The sequence below is a fragment of the Centrocercus urophasianus genome, unplaced genomic scaffold (assembly GCF_019232065.1).
Source record: "Centrocercus urophasianus isolate 14NV4802_14NV808 unplaced genomic scaffold, USGS_Curo_1.0 seq_14, whole genome shotgun sequence".
NCBI lineage: Eukaryota > Metazoa > Chordata > Aves > Galliformes > Phasianidae > Centrocercus > Centrocercus urophasianus.
Genome location: NW_024884586.1, coordinates 32,065,923 through 32,081,255, shown reverse-complemented (window position 1 = coordinate 32,081,255; position 15,333 = coordinate 32,065,923). Strand labels below are relative to the sequence as shown.

The window sequence follows — 15,333 nt, the reverse complement described above, 5'->3', positions numbered from 1 at the left end:
GGGCGGAGACGGCCGCCTCCCGGACGCTGCCGCATGCGGGTAACAAAGCCGCCGCGACGGGCTGGGCTGGGCCGAGCCCGGCCCCGCTCCGCCCAGCTCCGCCCCGGGCCCGGCGTCTGAAGCCGGCGCGGGGGTCGCGGGGATCTCGCGGCCCGCCGGAGCGACGGGGCTAGCGTGGACGCCGTCCGCCGCAGCGGTCGGCGCGCGGCGGGCGTGTCGCTACTGTCAGCGAGCGATAAGGGCCCAGGCGGCTGCGGCCGGCGATAAGCGGCGGTGCGACGGAGGGAGCGGGCGGGAGCCCCGGGGGCGGGGCGAGAAAAGGGGCGTGGTCGGGAAAGGGCGGGGTATGATAAAAGGGGCGGGGCCGTATGAAAGGGGCGGGGCGCGGGCGTTTAACGGTCGTTGCCCCAGGTGCCCTCTGAGGTGTGGAGCGTTTGTGGGGCTGTGCAGGATGCGGCCAGCAGGACGGAGCCGGCAGGTAGAAAGCACGGGGTGCTGAGGGTGATGGGTCTGTTCTGTTTGCGCCCAGGGTTGAGAGTTGCGCTGTGGAGATGAGGGAACTGCGCTTTCTGTAATGCTTAAACACTTTCTTCAGTGAGTAGGGATTTTTTTCTTGAATGTGGATCTTGAGCAGTGCTGACTGATCCCTTCAGTAAGGTTTGTAGTGTTATGGTTGTCTTTGCCTCTTACCTGTGTGCAAGTGAAGAAGATTGCTTACATCAAGAAGGGTGGCCAAGTCTTAGCAGGAGTTACTGCCCAGCCCCTGACCAGATGCCTTTTATCCAAGCAGATTATACCTGCTGTGTCCATTTCTCAGCCCTTGCTCCTTTCCTGGCACAGGCCCAGAAGTGGGTCACATGCAGGGCTGTATGTTGGGGTGACAGGCGTGCTGCCGGTAACAGTGCTGGGAAAGCATAGTGCAAAGCTTTTAGATGGAGCTGCTTTGCTTTCCCTGACTGATGCTTGAGCACAGCTCTCCATGGAAGCAGGGGTTTTGGTTTTGAACTTCATCAATAGTTGGTGCTTAGCAATGTATGGTGCGTTCTGTGTTCTTGCTTTTCCCTCTGTCAGAAATACGTGCTAATAAGTCTGATCTGCAGCCAGAGGTTTAAAAAAAAAGAAAAAAATCAGCATCTGTGACACTTCAAGAATTGTTCTTTCCTGTGTGGCAGTAGAAGTGCAACACAATCCTTGTGTCCTTAACGGCTTGAAATGTATCTTTAATTGGAGGAATAGTTGCAAATAATTATCAGCAGGCTTTAAAACAAGTTTTGTTGGAGGATTGTTTGCTGTTCTGCGGTATTTAATAAACAGTGTTTATCTCCTCTGGTTGTCATGTAAGTAATGTTGCAGCAACAGGTCAGTATTTTGAAGGTAGAATCAGTGCTACGCTTTGTTTAGTTGGGAAAATCAGAGCCCAGCTGTGCAGAATGAACTGGTCTGTGCCAGGTGGGTATGAGTGAGGTGATAGAAAGGGCAGAGAAATGGCTGCCACGTGTTGGCAGCTAGTATCATCTTGTCTATGGATACTGTTACTTGTGATATGGGCTGTGTAATGGATGTTTCTCCTTTCTGGGAGTAGATTACTGTAGCTACGACAATGTGGGACCAGAACACTCAATTTTATTTTATTTTTTTAATAATGGTAATAGGAAGCTTTGTTTTACTTGTTTTCTGTAGAGGATGAGTGCAGGTGCTTTCTGTGAATCACACTTGAGAACAGTTTGGAAGGGTCAAGCTTAGTTATAACAGGGAGCTTAACACTTGTTCATAGTGAAGGGACAAATAGCACTAATAGAGAAAGGACTAAAGTCAAGCCAAAACTTCTCTGAATAAATTCACTCAGAATATACAAAATATTGGATGCAAGTAGTGTAGAGAGCAGTTTAAAGAATTCTTGCCTCCCTCTGGGTGAAGTGGGAGTTCCACCTGTTGCAGGGGATCCAAAATTTGTTTCTGAAAATGGTAGTGAGGCCATTGAGAGACCGTCAACAGGCTTGAGCTGTGGGCCCAGGTGAACCTCATGAGGATCAATAAATCAAAGTGCAAAGTCTTGCACCTGTGTTGTGGCAACTCCCACTATCAGTACAAGCTGGGGGATGTAAGAATGGAGCACAGCCCTGCTGAGAAGGACTTGGGACTACTGGTGGATGGGAAGCTGGACATGAGCCAGCAGTGTGCCCTTGCAGCTTGGAAGGCCAACTGTATCCTGGGCTGCATTAAAAGAAGTGCAGGGTGAGGGAGGTAATCCTGCCCCTCTGCACTATGTTGTTGAGACCTCATCTGAGTAACACGCCATATGTGGAGTCCTCAGTAAAGGAGAAGCATGGACCTGTTGGAGTGTGTCCAGAAGAGGGCCACAAAAATGATCCAAAGGATGGAATGCCTCTCCTGTGAGGACAGGCTGACAGCTGGGGCTGTTCAACTTGGGGAAGGAGAAGGATCTGGTGAGGCCTGGGAGTGGTATCAGTATCTAAAGGTGTGCTATAAGGAGTAAGGGGACAAACTTTTGAGCAGGGTCTGTTGTGATAGAAGGGGAAATGGTTTCAAACTAGATCAGGAGGTTTATGTTGGATATAAGGAAGAAAATTTTTACAATAAAGGTAGTGAAGCCACAGAACAGGTTGCTCAGAGATGTGGTGGATGCCTCATCCCAGGGCTGTCAGGCTGGACCAGGCTCTGAGCAACCTGATTGAGCTGTAGGTGTTCTGTTCACTGCAGGGACTTGGGCTACATGGCCTTTGAAGGTCTGTTCCGTCTTAAATAATTCTGTGATATAACACTGTATTACTCAGAGCATGGACTCTGCTGCTTGGTTCCTTTTTTGTATCTGTTTTGTTCCCTTTTCTGTATGTCTGGAAGACTCCAGAGACAGTGACTTCAGACTGTTATGACAAACCAGCATCTTAATTTATTTCCCCAGGCTGATTTAGCTCCAAAGTTATCAATGGCCATTCAATTTCCTGCAGCATTTTTCACATATTTATTCTGTATGCATTCGGATTGCTTATTTCAAAGGCACCTATGGGTTGTCTGAACTAATTTTCAGGACTTGGCTATTGCTTTCCACTTGCTGGAGTCACTTCAGGCTTCCAAATGGCACCTGGGAGCCTGCAGTGTAGTTATGATGTGTGCTCCTATATACCACAGTTTTCCTTGCACCTGTAGATACTCCTGCAGATTCACATTTTCTTCCAGGCTTTACTCTCCTGGTGGCAGCTGTGAGATGAAGTGAGGAGTGGGGGACTGGCTGTGAGCTTTGCTGATGGCCTTGGCCCTGTGGTGTCTGGGTTCGTCTGCAGGGTGAAGTGGGAAGATGTCACATGGAATCTGGGGTGGCCTCGGCCTGCTGCACTGGAGCAGTGCACTCAGCAGAGGGGTGGGAAGAAAACCTGCTTAGCTTTTTAGCTGTAGATTTTTTTTATGTGAAACAATATGTATGGTATTAATTTGGATTCATTGTACTTATGTTGTATGAACGTATTTCCTGTAAGATCAGTGAAAGACTGGGGAAAAAATAGCCTCAGCAAAATATGGCGTCTGTGTCATTGCAAGGTTTGAAGCATTGTTTGTTGGCTTTCAGTCAGAAGTAATATAGTTAGAGCTGATCTTGCACTGGGGAGGAGGACTTATGGCCTGTTAAAATCCCTTCATGACCCTTTCTTCAGTGACTGAAAATCAGTGGCCTAATGTATTCTCTGCTGAAGGCGGGAACAGTTCTTGCTGATTTGAAGGGCTCTCTTGATGGCTAGTAGTAAGCTAAGCTCTCTTCTATGAATGAGCCTTATTTGAACAAATAGCCTCTTAGGTTCCGTCTACAGCACTTACGTGAGAGAAATGTCAGTGGGACATCAGAGCAGAGTGGGTTAATTTAAGGTTTTGGGTTTTATTTGTAGTATATTTTTGTGCATTATATGAATGAGCTTTTTTAAGCATTTGATTTGTTTTCTTTAGCTACTTTCAGAAAAAGATGGAGACTTAAATCATGTTTTAAGCTGCGTTTTTTGTTCTATAGCGTTTTCTTTATCTGCTTCTAGTTTCTCCAGCTCACAACTGTACTGTTTTTAGCATGATCATACAAATGTCTTTGTCTATTGCAATCAAATTGTCTGCTGTACGGAAGACCCTTAGAAGCATATTGCCAAGCAGTATGACAGTGATGCAGTAGATCTTTGCCCAGAGCAGAAATTCCACCTTTGCCCTTAATTCTTCTCTTTCCAGAGGTCTGATCAGGAGTATCTCTAAAGATGACAGCAAAGCTGCTACTATTTGTCTGTGAAGTTGAAATAACTTTTAGTCTGGGCAATTGTTGTAACAGAGCCATGACAGACCTACTTTGTGGGCAGTTAAGAATGACTGAATCAGTGGCTGTCCCGGTGACTCCACATACTGTCCTGTTCGGGTGCAGTCCTACTGGCTGCTTTCCCCATGTAGATCAGATCTAAGAGAAGGGAGTTTTGGACCCAATCAACTATTCAAATATCTGCAAATATTTGTGGAAAACTTGTGCATTAATCTTCCCTTATCATTGGCCTGTTAAGTTATCTCACAACTGACTGACCTTGCTGTTTCACATAACCAGCATGTTATCACATGGCATTTCCCATCCCGTCTGTCACATCGTGAGTACATCAGCCATGTATGATCCTGCTCTGGGATTCAAGAAGGCAGGAAGGTTAAAACTCACTGGAATGAGGCAAGGACTGTACAAGATAATGTTAACTTGACAGCTTGTTTCATTTGGAGTTTCTCTTTTGTTCTTAATAATAACTTTGCTTGATGAGAGGGACTTAGGGCTTAGTTGTGACATTTCAGGGCTGGAACACAGAAGCGAACAGGCTATCATCTAACTTGCTTTGTGCCACCCCAGCTTAGAGGCAGGGCGTGAGACCAGAAGCTAGAGTTTTGAGTTGTGTGCAGGACTGATGTCTGAAGGTTAATTCATCCAGATGGGAAACAGGAGAAGCACCGCAATACTTGGGTGCTTAGTGAAAGAATGTTAAGAGATCTTAAGTTCAACTATTTCCATCAGAGAAAGACCATAGATTGAAATGGTTTGGCATCAAATTTCAGTGAAAGGAACTTGAATTTGGAAAACTAACCGGTTTAAAGTATTTTACTTAGCTGGGAAGGGAAAGAGTGTTGTTGTCTGAGTCATAGAATGAGTCCTAGAATGGCTTGAGTTAGAAGAGAGCCCAAGGATCATTGATTTCTGACCCCCTGCCACAGACAGGGCCACCAACCTCCAGATCTGGTACTACAGCAGGCTGCCTGGTGCCCCATCCAACCTGGTCTTGAATGCCTCCAGGGACAGAGCATCCGCAGCCTCTCTGGGCAGCCTGTGTCAGCATCTCACCACTCTCTCTGTAAAGAACTTACCCCTATATCCAATCTAAACCTTCCCTCTTTGAGCTTAAAGCCATTTCCATTTGTCTTATCACTGTTTACGCTTGTTGATTCCCTTCCTGTTTATAATCTTCTTTTAAATACTGCAGAGCTGCAATGAGGTCTCCTTGCAGCCTTTTCTTCTCCAGGATGAGAGAGGCAAACTCCAATTTTGGGAGTCATGAGAGAGTTGATAGAACTTTCTTCAATGTAAGTGCTCAGTTAGAACCTAAAGTTAAACCAGTTACCTGCTACTAAAGTTTATTTATTTTTTTTTTTAAATTCAACTTTTGGAAAAAGTTAGAAGGCTCTTTAATAAAATTCTTAATTTCCTTTCTATCTATCTGATATTTTCTGTAGAGGTGGAGAGGAAACTGGCTACTCCTATAAAACCCCTTTTCCTGTTCTGCACTGGTATAAAACAGACAGATTAAACTGAACCAGAATAACATGTGCTCTGATACTCAGGGTATTTCTTTTGCTTGGGAAACAGCATTCAAATCTCAGCAGTGTTCCACATGAAATAGAACTGTGTATGCATTTCTCAATTTGAAATAGTTATGGTGACCTTGGACTGCAGTGTGAATCTTTTTAATATGGATCAGAGTGAGCATTCACTTATGTGCACAGAAGACACTTCTAAACTAGCCAGCAGTGTTGGTAGGTCAGGAGCTTACTTGGAGCTTTAGGGTTCAATGTTTCTGAGCTGAGTCTCATTATATAATTTGAATTCATCTGTCTTTCTTTTCAATCTGCAGAATTGTCAAGACATTCTAGAATTCATGCTTTTTGGTTTGATCAGGAAATACTCCCTGAACTACAGTAACCTTAACAGAAATTTGGTTTTCTTCAGCAGATGTTCAATTAACTTGCATTTCCTGAGTACAAAGATGTTTCCTCAGTTTCCTCCTCATTTTTTTCAAATGAATTCTAATTGCTTGGTCAAATTGATCCTCAGCAATTCTCTATTTCTAGCTTGATCCTTAGTATTTTCAATTTTAACTGTGTGATTCAGTGGCAATAGGTAATTTTTCTTGAAGCCAGGGATGAAGTTAATGCAGCAAAGAAGTTTTCAAGTGCTCCAGGGGCTTCAGATATTTGTGTCGTTCCCTGCTCTGTTACTGTGCTGTCTCCATGTTTCTCCTGTTTTCTTGTATCCTTTCAAAATGAAAAAATGCTATTCTTCCAATTCTGCTATTGGAAAAATGAAATAGAGAAGCTGAGCATGCAATTTTCACACTAGGTGAAAAGACACCTGGGCTGGTTTACCACTGACCTCAAACAATTCATGCAGTGCAATGAGCCAACTAGTTTGAAACCACCTCCCTGCAACGGCGTCTGAACGTACTGGTGCTGCCTCTGGCCCATGCTGGTACAGCAGTGCTGTGCCATCTGAATTCCTTGCTTGGGAACCAGTTCTGTGTTGTTCTCTGCTGGGAGGTGTAGACCTGTCCTGAGTGATTTGTTCAAGATGGTATGGGAAGACTCTGGCAGAGCAGAGACTTAATGTGAGTCTTCTCCTAAGCTACAAGACAGCTTTCTTTTGTTTCTAGGCTGCATAAATTGCGAATGAGAAGTCTTTGCATCTGGAAAGACACGTTTGTGATGTGTTTTGGAAAATGCGTTAATGCCTATAAACAAGATGAGTCTTGAGGACTGGAAAGAATTACTTGGAATGGGGCTATTTAGGCCAGGGAAATGCTTAGATTGTTTTTTACTGTTGGAAGTCTTGCCGGCTCAGACTTCCATCTTGCTTTTATTGAACTTTCAACAGGGTTGCATTGATTGGCTCTGTTATGTCACAAACTAAAATTGAAATTGTTACATAGTTGTGGCGTTTATTAAAGCCATGCTAGTAATATATTTCTTTTGAAAACTCAGATGGTTCAGAAATTGTGCAATCTTGTTAGTGTTAATCTCCTGGCTACTGATATGTTTTTTTTCCCATAGTTACTAATTTATTCATAGTCCTATTATACAAAACTTACAAACTGACAAGAATGTGAAGATGGCATTACTACTTGGTGCTTTCTGCAGTGTGGAAGCACTTGCACAGTGTGTTTGACATTCACTGCAACATTCTCTCCCATCTTGATGGGCATGTGGAAACGTGAGGAGATAAGAGTGTGAATGCATGCAGCTACAGTGTGTTCCTCATCATCTGGTTCCAAGTGTTCAAAAGTCTTTGAAAAGCGTTGTAGGAATCATAGCATTTATTTTCAAACTGAACTTCTGCAAACTCTCCAGGCATGGCGTAAGAAAAGAGCCAAAGGTGTTGCACTGGTGATTTCATTTGTACTTACTTGAGCTTAGAGTGTGTGTACTTCCTGCTTGTTAAAAAGATAAGTTTTGAAAACCTAATGTAAACCGGATTCATGCAGAGCAGCAGAATTAAGAAGTGGTCATTTGTAAGTGGAACTTGGCTTCTTTCTCCAGTTCATTTCCCAGAAACATAACACATAGGCCCTTAAGGAAAGAAAATGCACTTTCTAATATGAAAGCTGCCTGGCATACAGCTCTACTTTTATTTCACCAATGCCTTGGTTTTTCTTCTTTCCATTGTATGTCGCCTTGCTTAGAGGAGAAAGCTGGAACATTAGGACATCCAGGTAGGATCAGAAAGCAACCACACACGAAGTCTCTTGAAGAGAATTCCAACCAAAATATGAGAAGTCCAGCTCTATCCTTAAATACTTTAAATGCAGTTCTTCATTATTTTCCTGATTTATGAGAATTGCTGCCTTTCTGGCAATGATGCTTAGACATTTACTAATGCACTGTGTCTTCTGTAGTTATTGTGTTGAATGCAGTTGATGCTACATCAGAGTGTCCAAAATTTTCACAGAATTGTAGGGCTTGGAAGGGACCTCCAGAGATCATCGTGTCCAACCCCCCTGCCAAAGCAGGTTCCCTACACTAGACTAGTTTTGTCTAGTCTGTGCCATGCTGAGTGAAGAGGAATTGTCTTGGTCCACATACAAAATATGTAGATTGCTCTGAAAGTAATGCCTCCTTTGTTTCCGTGGAAACTGCAACAGATACAAAGAGCACAGTAACACTACTTGATGGAGTGTAATTGACCAAATTCTCAGCTACAAAAAACTGTTTTTCAACAGAGCCACCACTTTTAGTTATAGTTCTTCACCAGCCATGAACAAGAGCCTGCGTGCCACCCTCATCGCAGGCTGCACCAGCAGGGGTGATCTGCTGTTGTTACTTCTGAAACACATCACCTGGTGCCTCACTGTGTTCACATCCACTGTGTGGTCTTCATAAACATTCAGTGAGTGGCACATAGGCTGGATGTGCCTGGGCTACACAGTGCCATCTGTATTCATGCAGAGGAGAGAATTAGTTACCACAAGTCTTGGAGGTAGGATTGGGTTTGTGTGGGAGCTAAGGTGTAATGGAAATAGCACTGGCTCCTCATTGATGTTGTCAGTTTGGGTTGTATCTTTCTAAAGATACTAAAACTAAAAAAGACAAGTTTACTGAGGAAATAATTGTAGAACTGATATTTTGCAGGGCCTGATTGTCTATATGCCTAGGGTTTAATAGACTCTACAGATGCTCAAGGGGTGCTTTTTCTACCCAAATTGTTAATTTTGTGGAGTTGAAACTGGAAATTGAAGAGTCAATAAGATTGTTCCTAGCACTTTAACCTGTGAGTGTTTGAACGCTAAATGTTTTCCTCATTTATAAAGAGGTGCATTTGGGTAGGCTTTGTCATGTGTGATCATTCGTTTTCCAGTAACAAGCTGAATGTTCTTGTGGACCAGGTTTTGGAAAAGATCTGCTTCCTCTGCATGCATAAATCTAGATCCATTTTATTGGCTGCCCTTTGCTAAAGCTGTTGAATGGGTGTTTGTTGTTGCCTGGGCCCTAGCCCTCGGCGTGGTTTCAATGGGTGAAGCATAAGCAGGAAGAGCAAGGGTAAAAATGTGAAGATGGGGCTGAATTTGGCCGTCCCTTCTATCACTGTAATGCTACCTGCACAGATGCTGGATGGAGAAATGGGCAGCAGTGTGGCTGCTTGCTTCTGTCATCTAGGGATGTGGGTTGTTGGTATGGTGGTGATGGCTTGACAGATGGGGACCAGATGACTTTAATGATCTTTTCCAACCTTAATGATTTTATTTGCCTACTTCTCTGTAGAATGATTACTTAGCAGTTTTGGGGTAAAAACGTTGTGTCATAGGCATGGGAAAAAATGGAAAGAGTGACATCTAGTGGCTCATAAGGAAATGTACATTTTTTTTCCTCTACAATGAAAACTAAAGCAATTCCCAGTTATCTGTGATTCACTTAAATTTTGTAATATTTGAAATTTAGACGTCAGTTTGATCCCAACAATTGAGTTTGATGTCTATGCCAAGGCTTGCTAGCTTAGTTACCCTGTCAGATAGGCTCTGCCTAATGGTATGGGATGGATTATAACTATATAATGCCATGTGGAGGAAGTGGGTGGCTTTAGTAGGTTTTTTCCTGTTAGTCTCCAAGGACTAGCTGTCTAGCTATTGAACCGATGGAACTATTCCTGATACCACATTTATGGACAAATTCCAGTTGTCTGGTTTCCAGTGAAGCATGAGCTAGATACTGCCTCTATTGCTCAGAGGCAGTGCTTGGCTTCTTGCGGTGCATAACAATATAATTGCAAGTTATATTTGAGATGCCATGAAATGAGGTTGTGTGTGGACACTTTCTAAATCTCTGTTACAAGGAGTGTTGTGTGTACTCACTGGCTTGGCTTCCTTCAGGAAGAATGGAAACAGATGTTTCCTAAGACTTGAGAAAGGAATGAGCTCTGCTGTGTTTAGATGGAGTCACTCTCTCCTCTCTCTTCCCAGGGAGTCACAAGCATGTTCTGAAATCAGCCTGCCCATCCATTACAGAATGGAGCTGGATAAGTTTGATACAAATAGAAAACACTTCTTTTATTTAGACCAGTTGCCTTTGCAGTTGTCCCAGTAATTAAAGTAGTATAGTAAATCCTGTGCTCCAGAAGGTCTTGGGTATACATAGCATATAAATTCACAAGTAGCTGTGGAGAATTTTGGGAAAAGAGGTGGCATTTAATACGTAGCAGCAGAAGTAACTATGTCAACTCTGTGAAGTCTCCTGAGCCTTTGGTAGAACCTTGAATGTATCCAGATGGCTGCTACCTACCTTTGTTTCCTTTCACTTCAGGGTTGAAGAAAAGGAGAGAGGGGGATGAAATCCTGTGTGGCACGTGTGCTGTGTGCTTTAGTAACATATCCATCACAGCTGTGGGGTCTGAAGGAGAAGGAAGGAAACAGGTGAAGTCTACTGTGCTCAGAGGAGGTCAGCATGTGTTTGAATGCCAGTAAGCAGCAAACTTTTTGTCTTAAAACTGTGTGCTCATACCAGGAACTTGTCATTGGTAGGTTGTTGTTGGAATATGTTCTTTGTGATGCTATAAGGCAAGCTTACTTGGTTGGAAGTTTTGTGGAGAAGTCACTATTACAACAGAGATTGTTTCTGTACAGCAGGGAGTAGTGTGGGTATGGACTGCACAGGGGGCAAGAGGAAAGGAGTCTTTTTCCGAAACAGAAACCATTCTGAATTTAGCTTCTGTGCTGTAGCAGGCAGCAGGACTTCACAATTTAGGCCAATTCTTTTTAATTTCTACGTGTATTTTGAAGTATGACAGCAATTACGGGTAAAACTATGCCAGCTGCTTTTCCTATAGGGGAAGAGGGCCTTTCCTCAGCCGTGCCTTCAAGCATAAAAGCATTATTAGTGCCTTGCTGTTGAACATGTGGCCCATCTAGACTAGTGTATCTACCCTTGGTGGTAACAGCAAGCAGTATTGTATAAGGCTAGGACATGATCCTGACCATTTCCTGTTGTGCATTCTTCTCCTTCTTTCCCAGCATCTGTAGTCACTGGATTTAGGATCATAAGGAGGTACACATGTGCCTCTTTATATTACCATAACTGTTCTGGAGCAGTTGTCAGTAAATTTTTATACAGCCTGCTCTTGTCTACCTGCTGATATTGTTGGTCTCCTTGATCTCATGTGATTGCAAATCCCAAAGATTCACTATTTGCTCTATAAGTAAAGGGAAGTTATTTCTTTTGTGTATTTTAAACCCATTTTTTCCCCATACTCTGTATGAGTGCTCCTACTTTCAGTATTGCAGTGTTTAATGAATAACAGTTCTGATTTGACTTTCTCCACCACTTTCATGATTTTGTAATGGTTGTTTATATCCTCCTCTGCCTACATGCCTTTGAATTAGGGGGAAGAGTATCTCCTTGTAATGCAGCTGCTCCATCTCCCAGATTCCTGTTGTGCTTTGTGCAAGCATATAAATTGAACAAGTACTTAAATGTGGGTACAGATCAGACTCTCACTGTCTGAATGTTTCAGCTGTCTGTCACAACACACACAGTGAACTGCCCGATTAAAACAGCCAGAGTGATCACAGTATGGCTATTTGTTGAGCACCTTCTACTTGACCTTTTCTGAAGCTGCAGCAAGCAGATTCTGAGAATATTTGTAGGTTGAACTGCAGAGGCTTTCTGTGTTTGTGGATGGAAACCAGCCAATTCACAGCCATCCCTGTGGGTATCTCGCTTATTCTTGAGCTGAAACCAGCTGTTACAGGGGGCCGTAGCCTCACTACTTGCATATGAAGTTTCTGGTCCAATTTGTACTTTGGTTTAGATGGGCGGTTCTTGCCTGTCTTAGTGCTGAAGGTGCTGGGTCCTGTTTTAGTTTTTGATAGTTGGTAACTTTGTACGTGCTGAGATACCCACCAAGAGTATGTGGGCAGCTGCAGGGCAGGTACGGGCAGCAGCCACTCTGGGGGGCATTCTCATTTATTTTTGTCCAGGACGTTGATGCCCTCTTGAAAAATGGATCGTTAGAAGAATTTGATGCTGCAGGCAGCATCTGTCAATTCCTTGGTCTCTAAAAAGAGTGGAGGTTGTCTTCAGGTGGTGTGATTATGGTGAAACTTGTTCATAGATGTTGCTGTTCTTGACTTCTGGTGATTTATTATAGATTAAGCTGTCTTATTTCCAATAAACAATCCAGACATTGATTTTAATCATAGATTGAGGAGTTACTGCTTTCATAGATGACTGAGTAGCTCTTACTGAGACCATGCTGAGTAAGGATTCTGTGCTCAGTTAAGTCCTATAACCAACCTGAATTTCAGAATAGTGAAGGGAAGGCTGAAATATTTTATTATATTGGCAAGAATTCAAGGGTGTAAAAGAGCATTTTACTTCATTATTTCTTACATCTAACTAAATGTGTGACCATATAGTCTGGTAAGCAGAGGACTGCAAATAGAACTTCTGCTATATATATTTTTTTCACTTCTAGGGAAGTCAAGATTTAAAAAAAATAAAAAAATAAAAAAAATGTAATGAGAGTAAGTGTAACTTTAAGATATTAATAAATTCTGAATGTGTCCACCTAATCTCATTGCTGGTTTTTTCCCTACTGATATGGGAATATAATGAGCTGCAACAGTAGCTCATTGTAGTTGTGCTAATTGATAGGGCATGAGGCATATTTTCTCTTGGAAGTTCTGTACATTCTGTGCTATGAAACCTGCAACACCTTTCTGGATACATTCACTGACAGTGTTTTCCTTTCAGTTAGATGGAATAATACTCTCCAAATTAGGATATTCCATATCTCTTGTTGTTATATGTTCACTGTGAAGAATGTGACCTTGTTCCTTCCTTGCACTAAGTGGTATCTTGTAAATTTCATAGATCAATTAAGCAATGACTATGTACCAGAATAAACTATTGCTTTTGGCAGTTTTTCATATGCAGCAAATACACTGATACTTCAGCATCTTCCACACAGCTTAGTGTTAGAGTTCGTCACTAGTATCCATGTAGCATAGTGTGAATAATACTTTTTTTTTTTCTGTTTTTGTATTCTTTTTTTGTGGGGGAAGGTTGTTTTTTTTTTTTTTTGTTGTTGTTGTTGTTGTTGTTGTTGTTGTTGTTGTTGTTGTTGTTTTTAAAGAGTAGCAAGTATGTCAGTATTGTTAACACAATTCCTGTGGTAGACAAGGTGCTTCAAAGAGGGAAGTAGCATTGCTTGGAAGGTCATACAGCAATTGCCCAATCCTCAAGATTTATTTTCCAGATTCCCCAGGAAAACTCTGTTCCCGTCTCACAAATCCTAGTGTTTGTGAACTGGATTGCTCTACGGGAGTATAGTTTCAAAATGCTTCTGAGATGGATATCTGGTCTTCAGTGATACTTGGTGAGTGAGACTTGGCCTGTGACCATTAAAGTGAAGATGGGATGCGGGCTGCAAGTACTTTGCAGCTTTGTTTCTTAGCAATTGTTTGCTTTTTAAAGCAGATTGGGGACCTTGTTTATTTCACACTAATTCAACACTAATGATTCTGGTATTTATAAACCATGTGTGGTATCCTTTGGGGAAAAAATAGAGCCAAAAGCCATGGTTCCAGGCATGACTGAGATACAACCAACCCACAAGGATCCACAGAAGTCCAAAATAAAGATATTGTCTCACTGCTGCAGAGCATTTCAGCATGGATGTTCTGAGTAACCTTCAAGAGTGCAGTGAGTTCAGAAATTGCATGAGCTATGTTAGCTATCAACTTTATTGGATATTTCATGACCTGCTAGCTAGGGAGTATGACACTGGTTTCTCAGAAGACTGAATCCAGGATACAGCTGGATACTTACATGCATATATAAATACATAGGGAGGCTTCAGCTGGAATACACAAATATATGGAACAATACATCACTGCTGAATAAAGCTATGATAAAACAATGCATTCTAGGAAGTACATCGTGTCTCTTCTAATGGAGATCACTTCCTGCTAGAAGTAACACATCTTGAGCTGAAAGTATGAAGCTTAAAGCAGGCTCACAGCACCACAGAAACGCTGAGGTTGAAAGGGACCTTCAGAGGTCATCTAGTCCAAACTCCTTGTTCAAAACTGGAGCAGATTATTCTATGTCATGCCTAGCCACATTTTCGACTGCTCTCCAATGATGGGGGCTGCTTAACTTCTGTGAGCATTCTGTGTTTGAACATTTCCATACTTAAGAAGTTTTTTCTCATATTTAGATGTAATCTCCTGAGTTTCAGTTTATGCCCACTGTCTCTTTTTAAGTCACTGGATAAAATGGAGAAGAACATGGCTCTGTTGTCTTTACTTTCTCCTATCCGTTATCTTTCTTCTGTAGGAAGATCCCCCACTGAAGTGACTTGATTTTCATTTTATGGAGAAATCCATGCATCTTGTTTTGCTACTTCTGCATGGATGAGGGCAACATCAGTTTTGTTCCCTCATGATGAGGGATGCGAACAGAATTCATAAATTCAGTGATGGTGCAATGGATGTGGAAATTTTACTGCCATACACTATGTGATTGTACCTCATGTAACTAGTCCATCTCTAGGAAACTCTAAACAGAAATAAAGCCAATTATGATTTTTTCCAACTCTTTAAAACTGTTCTTGAACAATTTAAGTTGTTTTTGTTGTTGCTTACATCATGAATGGGTTAACTCATATTGTAGCATCACCCTGAGGGTGGAGTTTTGCCTGAGATCTCTGTGCAGAATAAACAGCCAGAAGTGCCATGTCTGAATCTTTCTTAAGCTCTTGCTCAGAATTCTGATCTGCTCTCTGGGGGGATTTTGCAGCTGTTTCTATGATCCATCTGTTGGAGCAATAACTGGATCTCAAACAACTGTCTCCTCTAAAATTTTTGGAGACCGTCTGTACATTCCGTTGCTTTCTAAGCAAATTTTTTGTTGCCTGTCCTGATCTACTTGATAGGATAGTGCGGGCTGACTTTCTGAAGCATATACCTGCTATTTGTCAAAATATTCTTAGGGTTAAGTATGCTGACCTGGAGCTGCTCCTTGCTTTCCTTGGCCTGAGCATGTAAGTGTTTGGCCTTC

General features: G+C 42.5%; 1 long non-coding RNA gene across 10 annotated transcripts in view; it reads left to right on the top strand.

Annotated features, from left to right (window-relative positions):
* The first annotated feature begins 393 nt into the window (after window positions 1-393).
* LOC122157554 overlaps window positions 394-15,333 on the top strand; it is a 156,554-nt gene continuing 141,614 nt past the window's right edge. For all 10 annotated transcript variants that reach the window (XR_006167946.1, XR_006167942.1, XR_006167945.1 and 7 more), the window contains exon 1: window positions 394-478. This is a non-coding gene — a long non-coding RNA (uncharacterized LOC122157554). The remainder of the gene's footprint in view (window positions 479-15,333) is intronic.